Source organism: Pogona vitticeps, chromosome 1 (genome assembly GCF_051106095.1).
Source record: "Pogona vitticeps strain Pit_001003342236 chromosome 1, PviZW2.1, whole genome shotgun sequence".
NCBI classification, from domain to species: domain Eukaryota; kingdom Metazoa; phylum Chordata; class Lepidosauria; order Squamata; family Agamidae; genus Pogona; species Pogona vitticeps.
Window position 1 is genome coordinate 191,053,432 of NC_135783.1, and position 17,929 is coordinate 191,071,360.

Genomic DNA, 17,929 nt, shown 5'->3' on the forward strand with positions numbered 1-17,929 from the left:
TTCCTGATAACTGGAAATGGTTTTCCATAGAACTACTGTATGGGGAAGGGCGTCTAGAAAGGCTGGAAAATCTTGGATTCCTATCTGTACCCATATGTAATACTGGAAATAGGGAAATGTGCAAACTGAGGGTGAGGATCCTTGATATCCTGTATCAGTAATTCCCAACTTTGGGTCCTCAGATGTTCTTGGCATCCCAGAAGTCTTAACTACTAGCTGTTCTGGCCAGGATGTCTGGAAGTTGTAGCCCAAGAAAATCTGTGAACCCAAGGTTGGGAACCATTGCCCTAGGTATAGTTGGATTGAAACTCCTTCTAGCCCTAGTCAGCATCAACAATAGTCAGGGTGGAGAGTACAAGAACATCTCAACACCTACAGCTTCACCATTTTTGCTGTAAATGATCCCAGGAAACCCTGATTTAATGCATTCTGTGTTTAACTGTTCAGAAGCACTCTCTAAAATCTGCATTATCAGAAACTGTTTAGAGATATTCCCTAAAGATTACCATGTAAGAGATGGTTTTCATTCAGAGAAAACAACCTGTAGCAATTATTGTGGACCAGAGGCAATCCCTAAAAGCACCCAGTGATTTCTTATGGCTGCCTGGAGGAACCAACACACCACAATGACCATCTGAAGTCCTTTTTTTGGTACATTTCCAGCAGTTAGTATTATCAGTGCTAGAAGATGGACAAAGGTACTCACAGTTTTTTAACATTCATGTTCCTTTCAAATGATTTGTTTGGCATAAATAATAGCATTTCTGTGGTGTAAGGAGAGTATTATTTACATTAATTCTAAGGCTAGGAATTTCAGGCAGATAATAAAAGGAGGTCAGATAGCAGAACTTGCATCATGAGCTGACAAGCATATTGTTATCCCATAATACATTATTTTCTGCAGGCTTGCAGAGGACAAAATCCCACTGAGGAACAGAGTGGCTACTGAATGACCACCTGGATAAAGTCAATAAAATTAAATGCTTCTCAAAAATCACTTTACAACTCTTATGACTAGAATGGGAATAGCAAATATAATCTGTTTTTATGATTTGAAAAACTGGCTTTAACTGGCGGCTTCTGTTGCCAGTCATTAAAAAAACATGTAATTAACAAGAAAGGTGCAGCACAGTTAGAAAAATAACACAGAGTTCAACTCATTGTTACTAAACTATGAGCACATGCTTTTAACTAGCTCAATAAGCCACATCAAATAGTTGAAATGCATTATCTGATATGTTACCAAAATCCTATCTGGAATGCCTAAATAATCAAGTATTTTCTATTCCCGCTGACCGCCCCCCCCATTTTCCTCATTTTATGGACAGTCCTGCTTTGAAGTGCCAAGAGAAACATGACTTATCAAAATCTCTATTTTTGAAAAAATACCAATTTAAGTAAGAATATTTTCTTTTACAGAAGAATGGGAGTCTGTATAAATGCTGCCATGTTCTGTGTGATCAAGAAATCTAAATGTAGCAAACAAAACGCCATGATTGGCATTGTGCAAATATGCCAGTTTTCCACAACTGGACTTAACTAGAATGCTTCACACAATGGCCTCTTTCAGACACGAACAACAGAACTAGATTAGGTGTTATAAGCCACAGACCAGCATATGAAGTATCTGGAGAGTATATTTTTTATTTCTGGCTCATTATAAGCCACAGTTACCTATCTTCTTTGGTTATTGGAGCCTTTGGGTCACAAGCTCTAATAACTACTCAGATTCTGGTTTGATATACTGGCTTAACTAACTGCAGTTTGCACAAAGCACAGTTTCTCCAGATGAAATTGAAGACTGGTTTAGAAACAGACAGTAATGGAAGCTTTATAATTTTCCCCCTTCTTGTGTGAAGGGAAGGGAGGAGTGTGCAGGAAATAATAAAATGGCTACCAGTGTAACTTATTGTTGCACTGTTAAAAAGAAAAATGCCCTTTTCTTTTTAAGATTTATTTTTCTTTCTTTTTGCTTTTTTAAAAGACCTTGACAATAAAATGGGTGAGACATATTTGACATATGGAAACCAGTAAACGGATGGAGAACAATAAGTATGCAAGAGGAGGAGTAATTAGGTGAGATGCTTGTGCTAAACCATGGAATACCAGTATACTTACATCTCTTAAATTCAGCTGAATAATCCCTTATGTTCTGAGAATCACCTACAACATGTTTACAAGTTCACCTTATAGAATCACAACTTGGAAAGTTCATTTTAAAAGATAACTAGTGACTGCTACAAGGTGTGCTCCCTCAAATTGTTTCATTACACTGTTATTACCAATTTTAAAGAAACATATTTGTTTGCTTCTTTGCTGTAGCTATGCAAAAGTAATGAAAACTGAAACATGTAATTAGTTTTTTAAAAAATCCACAAGAATGCTACAAGCTGCTGGCCTGTGATGCAAAGCACATTTAGGTAATGAACCCATATGTAGTTCACAGTTAAAGTTACATTTCAAAGGGAGTGACATTATAGATTATGATCTTGCAAATATAATTGAAACAAATATACATCAGCTGCTGCTTCAAACCTTGGTATAAAATAATGTGACTGAAAATCTGCATTGTAAAAAATCAATATACAGAACAAAAGTAAAAACTCATAAGCAGTTTGCTCAACTGCTGTCTTTTACATTCCATGCTATACAGATTGAGCCCTTGCTTAGTCAGTTTAATAAATTAAGCATATTTAAACCTAATGGACTATTGAGACATACAACACCTCCCTCACTAAGATTTATGGCTACTAAACAAGACCAAACATTTCCCAGAATACTGTGCTCTAATGACAAATTTAGATGTGCCAAGTTCTTCTGAAAAGAGGAAATCCAGGCACAAGTCTTTCCTTAAGTGTTCCTGGAGGCCACTTACCAATTAGTATCTTTCTTTAAGTGTGTTTCTCCTTATGGGCCACAGAATACCAGGCACAGCTCCAAGTTTAGGTTCCTGTTTAGCAAACAGAAAAATTTGTTCAAGCATAAAACTTTCACATTAAAAAGAACTCTTCTCAGCAATCTTCCGAGAATTAATAGTTCTTAAAACACAATGTAAGTTTAATCAGGAAGAAGTCCCATCAGGTTCCATGGGATTCACTTTCTTGTACATATGCTTAAATTTAGCTTAAATTGCCACAAGATAGGTGTGCACACATTTAGGTCAGAGCAGATATAGGGGTATCAAAGTATTTTTAATTATAGTCAAAACGCAGTAAAAGCTTCTGTAATTTTATGTTTACACTGCCTGGGAGTAAAACCCACTATGATTAATCAAGCTTTCTTCTGAGTAAAGATGCACAGGATTGTGCTGTTAACTACCTGTATCTTCCTGTTTTGCAGAATTCTGATGTGAAGACCCCTAGCTAGTAAAATACCCTCAAGATATGAAATACCCTCCTTTTTAAAATGCTAAATAAACATTCCTGGATATTTACTTTCTCAGTTTAACCCAAATGAACAGACTTTTTGATATTTATAATCAGTGTGCAGCTTGGTTTTTAGGGTATTATTCAAAATGTGGTGAGTTCAGGATCTTTAATGTCAAATAAAAACCCACTGTCACATTACACCTTTAGAGACTGAAAGAATTAAAAGCATATTTAAAAAACACACCTTTAAATTGTATCTCAAATATTGCAATAAACTGCCTTAGCACTTGTTGCAATATCACATGGAGTTAGTATTAATTGCACCTGAAAGTCACAAGTCAAAATCATAAGCACATTTACTTAGCTTACTGGGAAATACTTCCAAGTAGATGTTGTTAGGATTTGACTGAAATAACAGGATTTATTTTTCTTCAAAAGAAAACACACTACTGCAACTGTCTTCATGAAAGACAAATCAGTGCTGGAAACATCCACAGACACTGTGGCAATTACAGGAACATAGTGTCACTAATTAAGAGCACTAATTTTACCATGGCAAAAAACTAAAACCAAATTAGTTACTACAAAGTCTATAAACGACCCTCAGAATTCTTGAATCTCATAGTGCTACAGTACTCCTGGATTTCTACTTCCCTTATATTAAAGGTATTAAAACTACCGATCTGTTGCTTCCCATACACACCACAGCACTGCTAGTACATAACACAGACCAAAGTTTTATAAGGTTACCCTTGGACTGTGTCATATAAATATATCTTATCAATATACTGTATTTGGGTTTCATTTTTTCCTTCCAGCAGTTGGCCAGCACCAACTGATAGTATGATATTGTTCCTTTTATTTACATATATATGGGTGTGTTTGTGGCCGTCTTTAATTTTTTCCCCTTAGCATTAGTTGACATTATTGAAGTTGTAGCTCCTTGTCCAAGGATGTAGAAATTTAATCTGCTTTTCTGAGAGTCAAGGATGCATCTACTGCACATGTATGCAAACAGATATAAAATGTACTGTTTCCATTTCATCACCATTACTCGTAATCACTTGTCCTTATAATAAATGCTGTTGACTTTATTATGATTGCAGCTATTCTATGCAAAGTACAACTAGATTTAAAGAAGAGGTAATATCAGAGTCATGTTAGAATCAATCAATCAATCAATCAATCAATCAATCAATCAATCAATCTGCAGCACAATCAGAAAACACTAAAGGACAAGCTGTTGCAAAGTAAATGAACAGAATGTAGATGAGAGTCTTCAGTAATGTGAAACTGGCAAAGGAAAGTGGCCAGTATCCTGTTGAAGTATACAACTATGAAAGGGCAATCACATGAGTGTTCCCTGTCACCCCAATTCAGTGAGCTCCCCTTTGCATGGTCAGTCTTATATTGCTTGTGAGATTGGTTCCATAGACAGTTGCATATCAGTCATGTGAGAGGAGACCTGCTGGAGCAGGGAGACACAAAACTAACCTGACATTTTGAAGCAATACTGATCTTTGGCAGAAAAAGGAATTAATTTCATATCTGATAATGGTGCTGTGACATGGCAATAATTTTGCCAAATTAGAGCTACTAACAAACGGCTTTGAAGTAGTTAGAATTTTCTATATACTTTTACCAATGAGGCTGCTGAAGATTTACTCTCCTCTGTCTTCTTAATATTGAACTGTCCTGTTGTTAAGTGCCTTGCACACTGATGGTTCTATATGAGTAATGCCAGAGTTTCTCAGCAGGAAAGTCTGCACCAAACTCCAGGGTCTAGGTTTTTGAGCCAGCATTTTTCTTATTCTGTGCAGTCCAAACCTTTTGTAAACTACTGTACTTTTATCCAGTTCATCTGATGATGTGCACTACCACACACTCCCAAGGTATCATTCACAAGAATATCAGTTCTTCTCTCGTGTGTGTGTGTGTGTGTGTGTGTGTGTGTGTGTGTGTGTGTGTGTGTGTGCACGCACGCGTGTGTGTTCGTGTGTGTGTTCGTGTGTGTGTGTGTGTGTGTGTGTGTGTGTGTGTGTGTGTGTGTGTGTGTGCACGCACGCGTGTGTGTTCTGGTTTATAGTATGGGATACTGCGCTTCCAAATCCACGATTCAAAACACCAGGGAATGGCCTGATGTTGTTGTACAATATTGTTCCTCTGTTGCAAACAGTAAAAAAGGATGCCAAGCTTTACATAACATTTCACACTTGTTCACAAACAGCTGATCATTGTTTTGTGCTTGGGAGACAAGTGGTTAACGGATGAAAAAGGGTTCTGGGATTTTCCCTTGCTTGCTGTTGCTTTGTGAAAAGCTATGAGCACAAATGGATACCTTGTAGATTAGTAGTTCCCAGCCTTTGGTAACCCAAGTATTTCTGGACTGCCACTCTTAGAAGGCCTGGCCAGCACCACTAGTGGTGAAGGCTTCTGAGAGTGGCAGTCCAACAACCTCTGGGTTACTCAAGGTTGGGAAGCACTGCTGTAGATCATTTTTGACTACTGCCATTGTGGTCAACATTCATACTGGCCTTTGCTTTGTTATGTGGGCATGACACTGTGCAGCAATATTGGGCCACTTCCTGGCAAGTGTAAATATGGAAGCACAGCATTTCACATTCATAAACTGGAGGATTTTTTTAAAGAACCTGTAAAGAACCAGAAATATTCCATATAAGGTAAAAGCCTTTGTTGCAACATCTTGAGCATCACTTTGCTTGCATAAGAAATTAAATTAATGTACTCCTTAGTATCTCCGTTCTTGGAGATTGGAATATATATTAAATGTTGCCAGTCTTCGGTGCCACTTTCTTGTTTACCATATTTGTTGGCATAATCTTGTTTGGATTTTGACACATTCGGTCTCTGTGGCTCAAAATATTTATATTGGTATTCCATTTACCCCTCGTGATTTATTTTTTCCTAGTACTTTCAGAACAGCTTTCACTTCACTTTCTAGAACTGCATGTTCTTCATCACAGAATTTCTCTTCTGTACAGGTCTTCAGTATACTGTTCCCACCTTCTTTTTCTTTTCTGCTGGTCAGATATTGTGCATCCCTTTTGGTCATTCAGCATTCCTAATCTAGACTTGAAATTGCCTTTAATTTCTTGGATCATCTAGATCAGTGGTTCTTAACCTTTGTTACTCAGATGTTTTTGAACTGCAACTCCCAGAAACCCCAGCCAGCACAGCTGGTGGTGAAGGCTTCTGGGGGTTGCAGTCCAAAACTCCTGAGTAACCCAAGGTTAAGAACCAGTGATCTAGATCTCTTGTTTTTTTCCCTTTGTCTTGTTATCTGTTTCTTTGCAGTGGTTTTTGTAATAGTTCTCTTGTAATAGTACATGATACTTGCTGGAAAGCTGCATTCCTGGTTCTGAACCTATTTCTGTCACCTTTTACTTCTGCTTTTCACATGTCCTTTACAATTTTAAGTTTTCTTCCATCATTTATCTAGGGTTTTCTTTTCTTTTTACTACAGAAACTGTCTTTTTGAATTGTTCCCTAATAATATGTCTGGTTTCAATCCACAATTCTTCTGGTCCATGGTCAGTTGAGTTTAGTAATGCAAATCTGTTCCTTATGTGGACTTTAAATTCACCAGGAATGTTTAAATTATATTTTGGTACTACAATTCTTTTAATGTTCTTTTTCAGCTTTACTCTGGATATTAACAGCTCATGATCAGTACCACAATATGCTCCTGATATTGCTTTGGTGGAAACCATATAGCTTCTCCATCTCCTGCTTCCAGTTACATAGTCGATTTGATTTCTGTATTGGTTATCTGTTGATGTACAGCTGACTGTTCAGTTGTTGGAATCATGTATTTGCAGTAAACAAAGTGCACAACTCTATGAACCATTATCCTGATTCATTTCTATCACCTAGGCCAAATTTTCTAAAATTTGGTTCTGCTTTGTTCCCCACTTTTATATTCCAGTCACCTGTGATTATAAGCATATTTTGTTTTGGTGTGTGGTCAATTTCCTCTTATTGGCACCTTTGCAAATCTGTCAGAAAACGCAACCCTTCTCTCAGAAAATTGTTGCAGTTGCAAACATTTTGATACTCACATGTTCATTTCTTTGGTTTGTATTGGAACAACACAAGAAACAGAAAAGTCAAATCTGATACATAGAAACCCAAAAATGCACTGGCCAAAATTATTGGCACCCTTAACTTAATATTTGGTCGCACCCCCTTTGGAAAAAATGACAGAAATCAATCGCTTCCTGTAACCATGAATGAGTTTCTTACACCTCTCTACTGGAATTTTGGACCACTCTTATTTTGTAAATTGTTCCAGGGCCTTCAGATTTGAAGGATGCCTCCTCCCAACTGCTGTTTTGAGATCTCTCCACAGGTGTTCTATGGGATTCAGATCTGGACTCACTGCTGGCCATTTCAGAACTCTCCAGCGCTTTGTTTGTAACTATTTCTGAGTGCTTTTTGAAGTGTGTTTTGGGTCATTGTCCTGCTGGAAGACCCATATCCTCTGGTGGAGACGCAGCTTTCTGATACCGGCCACTACGTTGCGTCCCAAAATTCTTCGGTAATCATCAGATTACATGATATCGTTCACACAATCAAGGCATCCAGTGCTAGAAGCAGCAAAGCAACCCCAAAACATCTTTGAACCTCCACCATGTTTGACTGTAGGGACTGTGTTCTGTTCCTTGAATTCCTCATTTCTTTTTCTGTAAACAGTGCCATGATGTCCTTGACCAAAAAGCTCTAATTTTGTCTCATCTGTCCACAGCACGTTCTCCCAGAACGATCGTGGTTTTGTCACATAAGTTTTGGCATACTCCAGTCTTGCTTTTTTTTATGCCTTTGTGTCAGCAGTGATCCTCCTGGGTCTCCTACCTGTGAGCAGGTTCTGGTTCACTTTTGACTGTTCCTCTCCTTGCACCATAAAAGACAAGTCTGAATTCTGAATAAACAAGTTTTTATTGTTAAATCCATCTGTGTCTTTTCTACTTATTTCACTTGGACAACATATAGATAACTGGGGAGGGGATTCCTCCCATAACCATTACAAAGACCTTTCACAATCAACTCCTTTTAATAATAAGTTTTCGCCTCTCTCTCCTGTTTTGTTGGTTACCTTAAACATCGGTTGCGTACCATGCACAGTGTCCCGCAACACGGGTGACGAGCCCATTCACCTTCTAACGGCTCCTCTGTCACCATCTTCGGGTCCACTGTGTACACTGGTCGTTCCGGACCTAGAATCCTTGGATAGACCAAGATGGTCCATTCGTGAGGACTTAATCCAGAGATGATTGGGCGAAATCTATCCTTGGTAGATGTTCCTTCTCCTAGATCCTCTAGACTCTCGGCTACTCTCTTTCGCGGTACTGAGAAAGTACAGTGGTGCCTCGTTTAACGAGTGCCCCGGTTAACGATGAATTCGCATAGCGATGGCAAAAAAGCAATCTCTTTTGCCATCGCTTTGCGATGTTGCCTATGGGGAAAAATCGCTTTGCGATGTTTTCCCCATGGGCCCCATTTTCCCCCAGCTGAGTGGCGGGAGCCTCCAAAGGACCGCTCCCGCTGCTCAGCTGGGGGAAAATGCTGGTGGTAGCCTCAGAAGGACCCTTCCGAAGGGTCGTTCCAAGGCCACCGCCGGGATTCCCCTTCGGAGGGGGCATTTTCCCCTAGCTGAGCGGGAGCCCCGCTACTCAGCTGGGGGAAAATGCCGGCGGTAGCCTCGGAAGGACCCTTCCGAAGGGTCGTTCCAAGGCCACCGCCGGGATTCCCCTTCGGAGGGGGCATTTTCCCCTAGCTGAGCGGGAGCCCCGCTGCTCAGCTGGAGGAAAATGCCGGCGGTAGCCTCGGAAGGACCCTTCCGAAGGGTCCTTCCGAGGCCACCGCCGGGATTCCCCTTCGGATGCCTAAAAGGCATCCGGACCCCCGCCGCCGCCGCCGCTTGTATCCGCCCCGCGGCCGGCTACCCCCGCCATGGTCGGACTCTCAGGAGTCCGACCATGGATGGGGTAGCCGGCCGCAACGCGGATCCAAGCCGCGGCGGCAGGGGTCCGGATGCCTATCAGGCATCCGGGGCTAGGATCTGCCCCCCGGCCGGTTCCCCTTCCATGGTCGGACTCTCAGGAGTCCGGCCATGAATGGGGTAACCGGCCGGGAGGCGGATCCAAGCCCCACCGCCACCGCCGCCGCTTGGAACCGCCCCCCGGCCGGTTCCCCTTGCATGGTCGGATCCGACCATGCAAGGGGAACCGGCCGGGGGCCGGATCCAAGCGGCGGCGGCAGCGGTAGGAGCTTGGATTCTCCCCCCGGCCGGTTACCCCATCCATGGCTGGACTCCAGAGAGTCCGACCATGGAAGGGAAAGCCGGCCGGGGGGAGAATCCAAGCAGCGGCGGCGGCGGTAGGAGCTTGGATCCGGCTGGGGGCCGGATCTAAGCTCCTACCGCCGCCGCCGCTGCTTGGATACGGCCCCCGGCCGGTTCCCCTTGCATGGTCTGATCCGACCGTGCAAGGGGAACCGGCCGGGGGCCGTATCCAAGCAGCGGCGGCGGCGGTAGGAGCTTGGATCCGGCCCCCAGCCGGTTCCCCTTGCATGGTCAGATCAGACCAAGCAAGGGGAACCGGCCGGGGGCCGGATCAAAGCCCCTACCGCCGCCGCCGCTTGGATTCGCCCCCCGGCCGGTTCCCGTTGCTTGGTCAGATCAGACCAAGCAAGGGGAACCGGCCGGGGGCCGGATCCAAGCGGCGGCAGCGGCGGTAGGAGCTTTGATCCGGCCCCCAGCCGGTTCCCCTTGCATGGTCATATCAGACCAAGCAAGGGGAACCGGCCGGGGGCCGGATCCAAGCGGCGGCGGCGGCGGTAGGAGCTTTGATCCGGCCCCCAGCCGGTTCCCCTTGCATGGTCAGATCAGACTAAGCAAGGGGAACCGGCCGGGGCCGGATCCAAGCGGCGGCGGCGGCGGTAGGAGCTTAGATCCGGCCCCCAGCCGGTTCCCCTTGCATGGTCGGATCAGACCATGCAAGGGGAACCGGCCGGGGGCTGGATCCAAGCGGCGGCGGGGGCAGGGGGGTTCCGAATGGCTTCCAGTGCTTCACCTGGAAGCCATTCGGACACCCCCTACCCTGTCCCCGCCGCCGCTGAGAGCCTTCCGAGCTCTCAAAGGGCTTTCTCCAATGTGTGGTGGGGAAGCCCTTTGAGAGCTCGGAAGGCAAATGTCGGCGGTCGGCGGTGGCTTTGGGATCCATCCAAAGCCACCGCCGACTGCCGATATTTTCCCCCAGCTGAGCGGCGGGGCTTTGAAGCTCCCGCCACTCAGCTGGGGGAAAATGCCATTTTTGGTCAGCTGGTCGGCGGTTCTAAAATGGCCGACTGGCTGTGCTGCCTCGCTTTAGAGGCACCGAAAATGGCCGCCCCTATGGAGGAACATCGCTGAACGGTGAGTTTATCCTCCATAGGAACACATTAAACAAAGTTTAATGTGTTCCTATGGCTTTTTTTATTCCGTTCAGCGATGTTTTCGCATAGCGACGATTAATCCGGAACGGATTAACGTCGCTATGCGAGGCACCACTGTATGTACATTTTCTCCTACATTCTCCTGTCTTTTCTCTTTGTATACAGTCACTTTCTCTGTCTCTTTAGAGGATTCTCCTATCTCCGTTGTCAGGAACACATCTACTTTTTCCCTCTCTTGATCTAACTCCCTCACTTCTCTCTCCCCACTTGTCAACTGTCCTAACAGTTCCCCCCTCGTGTGTCTTTCCTCTCCTCGAGACCATTCTAGTCCTTCCGTGCGGCTGTCTTTTTCCTCCTTCTCCTCATGCGACCCGGTAGCTTGTTCTTTTGTTCCTTTTATTTCTCCTTCCTTTCCTCTCTTCGCGGTTTTACTTGTCTGCTCTAGGCTATTTTCGTGAGGGGATGGCTCACTCTGGCTCCTGTTCTCACACTACCATAGTGTCCCTTTTCATTCAGATGGCGACGAATAGTGCGAGCTGACACTGTTGTACCCCATGTCTGCAGATCAGCTTGAATTTGTTTGGAAGTTAATCTGGATTCTGTATCCACCATTCATACAACCATTCGTTGTAATTTTTCAGTAATTTTGCTCCTCCATCCATGTCCAGGGAGGTTAGCTACAGTGCCATGGGCTGTAAACCTCTTGATGATATTGCACACAGTGGACACAGGAACATTAAGATCTCTGGAGATGGACTTGTAGCCTTGAGATTGTCAATGTTTTCCCACACTTTTTTCTCTCAAATCCACAGACAACTCTTTACACTTAATTCTTTTTCCATGCTCAGTGCCACACACAACACAAAGGTTGACACAAATTTTACACAAACTTTTCTCCATCTTAACTGGTTGCAAGTATGATTACTATATTGCCCACACCTCTTATTTGCGACAGGTGTGTCTAAATACAGTATAAATTAAAGGAGCATCACATGCTTGAGAAGCAATTATTTCTTACAATTTAGACAGGGTGCCAATAATTTTGGCCAGTGCATTTTTGGGTTTCTGTGTGGGAATATATCAGATTTGATTTTTCTTCTCTGTTTTTTTGTGTTGTTCCAACGCAAACCAAAGAAATGAACATGTGAGTAGCAAAACATTTGCAACTGCAACAATTTTCTGAGAGAAGGGTTGCATTTTCTGACAGAATTGCAAGGGTGCCAACTTTTTTGACCATGACTGTAGATGCTTGCATAAAAATCTTCAGTTTCATTTTCTTCAACATTGATAGATGGAGTACAAACTTGAATGATGGTTGTGTTGATAGGTTTTCCATGGAGTCTGACTGATATTATTTGATCAGACCTTGCATTATAGCCCCTAACTGCCTGTGCTATATTTTGCCTCAGTATCAGAGCCACTCTGTTTCTTCAGTCATTTCTAGAGTAGTACATTTTGTAATTGTCTGACTAAAAATATCCCTTTCCAGTCCACTTTAGTTCACTGATACTAAACACTGCAATGTTTAAATGTTACATTTCTTGCTTTAAATAGTTTCTAGTTTACCTTGGTTCATATTTCTCACGTTCCATGTTCTAGTTGCATGTGTTGTACAGCATTAGACTTTCCTTTTAACTTCTGTGTATGACAGCCACTAGTCCTTTCAGCTTTAATTTAGGGACAGAGCTATTAATACTTATCCTTTGCTTTCCCCCTGTAGTTGAATGAATCCCACATGATGCATTTCTAATAAAAACTGCAGGCATGTTTTACGAGGGCACAGCATGTACTGGATTTTCTACGTGGAACCACGAGCCTCATGGGGCACTGGTCAAACTGCCATACTGCAGTCAAATCTCTGCTCATGACCTACGTTTGATCCCGACAGTTCAGGTAGCTGGCTCAAGGTTGACTCAGTCTCCCCTTCGTCCAAGGTAAGTAAAATGAGTAACTAGCTTGCTAGGAAGCTAAGTGTTGTTTGCATAATTATATTGTAAACAGCCCAAAGAGTACTTTAGCACTATGAGGCAGTATATAAATCAAAACAAGAACTTGCCAAAAGATGCTCCCCACAAACGGGGCAAACAGCAGACAAATCTAAACCAGTAAATTGTAAAGGAAAAATCCAAACACAAGCAATACATGTTAAACTTTTGACGTTTACTCATCAAGCTATAGATGCATAGATATGAGTAGTAGAGCAGTGTGGTTTAACTGTCTCAGCCCAACATATGACTATCCCAGAGGCCCTATGACAAGGAACACACATGAGGGTTCTGACCTACTAACTTGACAAAACAGGCTTGATTTTCAGTCCACTGAAGAAACAAGAAAAATTGTCTAGCATGTAGCTGTCATGAGTACAACTCTGGCACTGGCAAATTTATGTTTTCTTTTACTGGTCGGGAGTCAAGTAAACTGCAACTTCTCCTTTCCCAATATTGAAAAAATCAGCATAGCTGATTGATCCATGGATAGAAACAGAATTCTAGGTGAAGCAACATCTTTAGTGGATTATTGTAGCATTCCTTTACAGCAGGCATTTTAAAAACTACATTGATGGCATTTCTTAAACTAAAATATCCACTTGGTGAAGTGAAATAACGAATTGACAGGGCAAGCTTATTACCCAGGAACAAGCTACAAGACAGGTCCAAAAACAAAAATGTCAGAACAACATTGACTCTACCGTACAGCTCACAGGTGAGAGCACTCATACCTATAATTAGGAGCTAGAAACAATTCTGGGCAATAACTTATCCCTCCCAGGCTTTGACTGACACGTTTGTTCTCAGTACAGGGACATACAACACCCCAACTAAAACAATGATCATCACACACAACCAGGTCACTCAAGATGGACAAAGCAACATCTACTACAAGCCTAGATGCCAACTGTGCCCCCACATCTGCCCTGGAAGTACCATTACAGATCCTATGGTTACCAAGTTGGCTAAGTTTATACAACTCAACCCACCATCTTGCACACAGTTATGCTTATAAAGTCTTTCATGTGTGTGTTTAGGGGTAATGTGAAGAGTTGCTGACTATACTGGAAAACTGGAAGAAGGGGCTTGTGCATATGCTGCAGTGTCCCAGAAAAGGAAGAGATAACTGGAAAAATAAGACCCTCTGTTATGAACCTCAGTGGCAAGACAACATGATAAGGAATACATCTTTAAACAATCCTATTCAATGCAGCCTGCTCCTAACATGCAAGGAGGTGCAATCAGTGGGCAAAAGCAAAGAGTTGCCTCTGACAGGCAATATCTACAGTGGTGCCTTGCTTTACGTTAAACGATTGCCCCGTTTAACGACGAAACCGCATTACGACGAACTTTTTGCGATCGCCAAACAATGTTTCCTATGGGGGAATTTCGCTTTGCGATGATCGGTTCCCTGCTTCGGGAACCGATTCTTCGCAAAACGACGATTTTCCAACAGCTGATTGGCGGTTTCAAAATGGCCACCAGGTAAACAAAATGGCCCCCCGCTGTTTTCTGGGACGGATTCCTCGCTGCACAGGCAGCAAAAATGGCTGCCCTATGGAGGATGTTCGCTGGACGGTGAGTTTACAGCCCTTTGGAACGCATTAAACGGGTTTTAATGCATTTCAATGGGTTGTTTCTTTTCGCATTATGACGTTTTCGTTCTACAGCGATTTCGCTGGAACGAATTAAGGTCGTAATGCAAGGCACCACTGTACTGTCATGTAAAAATCACTTCCAGCTTTCTTTTGCTGTGCCCATAACATCTCCTAGAGGTCTTGAGAGCAATCAGCCTGGAATACTCAATCCTTTTGTCCAGCAAAATATGATTCTAGTATCTCTCCCAAAAAACAGTGGACCTATGAATCACACTACTGTACTGCCCTTTGGTACTTTCCTGAGTCCTGAGCAAATAGGATCAGCAAGAAAGAAGATCCATCTGCGCAATGATATAAACAGATTGGAGCTAGATGAGAAAGGGAAGAATGACTTATCATGAAGATGTTAAGAGACAGAGAAACTATCCAAAAGTCTAAGACTGCCATATATTTAATATGGGTCTGGGGTGCTTGCTGTATTCATCTCTGCCTGATGCCACCTGCCTTTTCCTCTTGGATGCCTCCTGCTGAAGCACTGTTGTATCAGTTCCAGGCTTTCTTTTAAGCTGAATTCCCTAAACAGCTGAATCTCCCTGAGATCAGGCCTAGTAGGGAGTCACACACTCTAAACCTGCAGAATGTGGCCCGAAAAACTTGCTAATCTTCTCTTGGAAGCCAGTATCCTATTTAGAACATAACAGGAAGTGCAAGAGCATTCCCGTGGATCTTGCAGTCCCCCCCATCATGCAACTGTATGCACAGCCAATCTCAAAATCAGTGTGAAACTGGCCATGCAATGGGAAGCATTTGATCACATAACGGAACAGGATGCTGGCTCTGCTTCTGTACTAGGATCTTTCTTAATCTGTTTTCTGTTATTACCTGTGCCCAAAATTTGTTTTTCATTGCACTGCTCCAACGAGTGTTACAGATCATTTTAAGTGACAAAAAGAAGGACAGGTAACGTATGTCTGTCACCTCAGAATCTATATTTGAGGAGTAATTCTCTACATAGCAGCCGCCATCGGATTTACTGGACCTTTAGCAAGGGTTTGGGGCTATCTTCTAGAATCTGAATCCAGCCTTCTATAGTTTATCCAAGTTGTACAACAGTACTGTGGATCTTAAGATCCTTCACCCTTGCAAGTAATATGCCTGAAGCAAATATATTTTAATATCTAGTTTATTTACTTATTGTTTGCTACTCATAAAACTCTGTTGTGCTCCCCGCTACTCCTAATGCAAGCATTGTGTTTATTTTGATTTTTATGTGTCCAAGAAAATGTCATTCAGTGAGCCTGGTTGTGTTAAGACACATTACTAATAGATATGGGCACAAACTGTCAGTTTTGCAGTTTGTGCAGGTTTGTCTGTCAGTCCAACAGGTGTTCTGCGATTCTAAGCTTCCCCTCCTCTGGCAGGCACCAACTCAGAGGCAGTGTCCAGAGGAGGTAGGGCAGGGAAGCCGGGGCACTGCCTCCGAGGCAGTACCAGACGGAGGAGGCGGAGTTCAGAACCACAGAAGATCTGTTGGACTGACAGACACTGGTTCAAATGGCACTTTGTGCCCATCTCTAATTACTGCCATGGCTCAACTATCCCTCATAGATTCTCATACACATTTCATATTCTTAGATATGTGTCTAAGAGCATACCAGGTACTAGCCCACAATGTCACACACAATGTCAGGGCTAATTTACTTGTACATCTTTTAATCCAATGTATTCTGTCCTCTGCCATCAGTGCCTTTCTATGCTCTACACTGGACAAACAAGACAATCTTTATTGAATAGAGTAAATGAATAAAAATCTGGAATCTCAATAAACAGAAGTGAGCATCAGGAGCTAGGACACTGAAAACTTCCAGGACACTGGTACTTATTTCAAAGTGGCTACTGCAGGAAAACTAAATTACAAAGGAAGTTCGAGGGAAACACATTAAGTGGGTTACATCCATAAAGTTCAGTATGCATCTAGAGGCTTCAATAGATATTGTAGCTTCCCCCACTTCCTCCTTCTTTGTATGCTACTTTTTTCTACAGTCAAAAAGTTGGGTTAAAAAAAAAAAAAGTCTGGCCTTAGTACAACTGTTTCCTGGGAGCAAAAGTCATTCCACCGATATTTCAAAGACAACAGCCAACACACAATTTGCATTAGCAGATTAGCTACTGCCAGGATGCTTACATAATCAACACTTTAATTATTAATTATGCTATTGTTATTTTGAAAGTTCATTATCCATGCCTTTGTCTCATTTAATTGGTCCCCATCCCCACTACCCTTAAAATCATGTATATAAACTTGTAGCTGAAATACTGTACTTTATGTCTGAGGAAGTGGATCATAACTGAGTCTTTAAAGGTGACACATCAGTTTAATTTCCATTATAGTTTGTTGAGTCACACAGACACAGTGACCTACAAACAAGGTAAGCTTCCAAATCCTCCAGAACTCTTATGCAGTGTAAATGTTTTAAAAATTTGGTGATTGGAGAAGAAGGAAAAAGACCAAGTCCAAATAAATATAACCTGAGGTAACTACTATTATTATTGAAAGTAGGCTCTTGACAAAGCTAAGCAGAGATTGCAAATCTAGTGTAAAAGAACTATGTCAAGTTATCCGTTTACAACCTCTTTCCTCTCAATAGCCTGGTTGTTGCTCCATTTTAATACATTTTTATGCACTGATTATTAAAAAAACTCATGCACTATTGGATTTTCCTTGCACAGAGAAGTAAAGAGCTATGGAATTTAAACAGATGCTCCAGAGCTAACTCAACATTACTCAGCCTTTATACAGCAACCCACACTGCTACTATCTTATACCATCCCCTGTACATTTTTTTAGCTGAACTCTCTCCAAGCATGCTCTAGGAAAATATTTAAATAAAGGGTTACATAATGCTAATCTTGTGGATTGTCAGCAGCAATTTCCAGTTGTTGTGAAAAAGTTAAGCGTGTAAGAAGGCTGACAAAGTACTGGAAGCTTAACGTGATTCTGCCCAAAAGTCCAAATACAGTCAGTCATGTGTGAAACACTTCAGTAGTGGTTCCCAAGCAACTTCAGATCAAGCAGAAAGACTCAAACTTCATTTGTAATATTTTAATTTTCTCTAGATTCGCCTATATCAGCAATGACTGGGCAACCTTTGACATAGGACATGTCAACACAGAGATCTAATTTATGAAACCTGTAAGCACACTGCATAGGAAGCTCCAATGAATAAGCTGACCAACACACACTTACTTGGAAGTAAATAACATTAAACCGAATGAGACATTTGCAAACAAGCATGTAAAGGAGTATACTGTAATCCTTTCTCCAAAAAATGTTTTCAGCTTTTCAGGGATGCAGGAAAGGGGCAGGGTCTTGCCAGGCTAACAGCTTCACAATCTTTTCCTTTTGACATTCCAGATAGCATCTTACACATGTAAAATAGTCCCTTTCCAGAAGTCCCCTTGAGGAAGCTGCACAACTTTACTGGCTCTTTATGATGAAATATGGGAAAGTTCTGGATGGGAG

At 42.3% G+C, this 17,929-nt stretch overlaps 1 protein-coding gene across 2 annotated transcripts in view; it reads right to left on the bottom strand.

The window, feature by feature from the left end:
* Positions 1-17,929, bottom strand: part of AKAP19 (A-kinase anchoring protein 19) — a 144,947-nt gene that overhangs the window by 14,079 nt on the left and 112,939 nt on the right. For both annotated transcript variants that reach the window (XR_013545247.1, XM_020802869.3), the window contains one exon: positions 2,876-2,950. The gene's annotated coding sequence lies outside the window, so the exon portion shown is untranslated. The remainder of the gene's footprint in view (positions 1-2,875; positions 2,951-17,929) is intronic.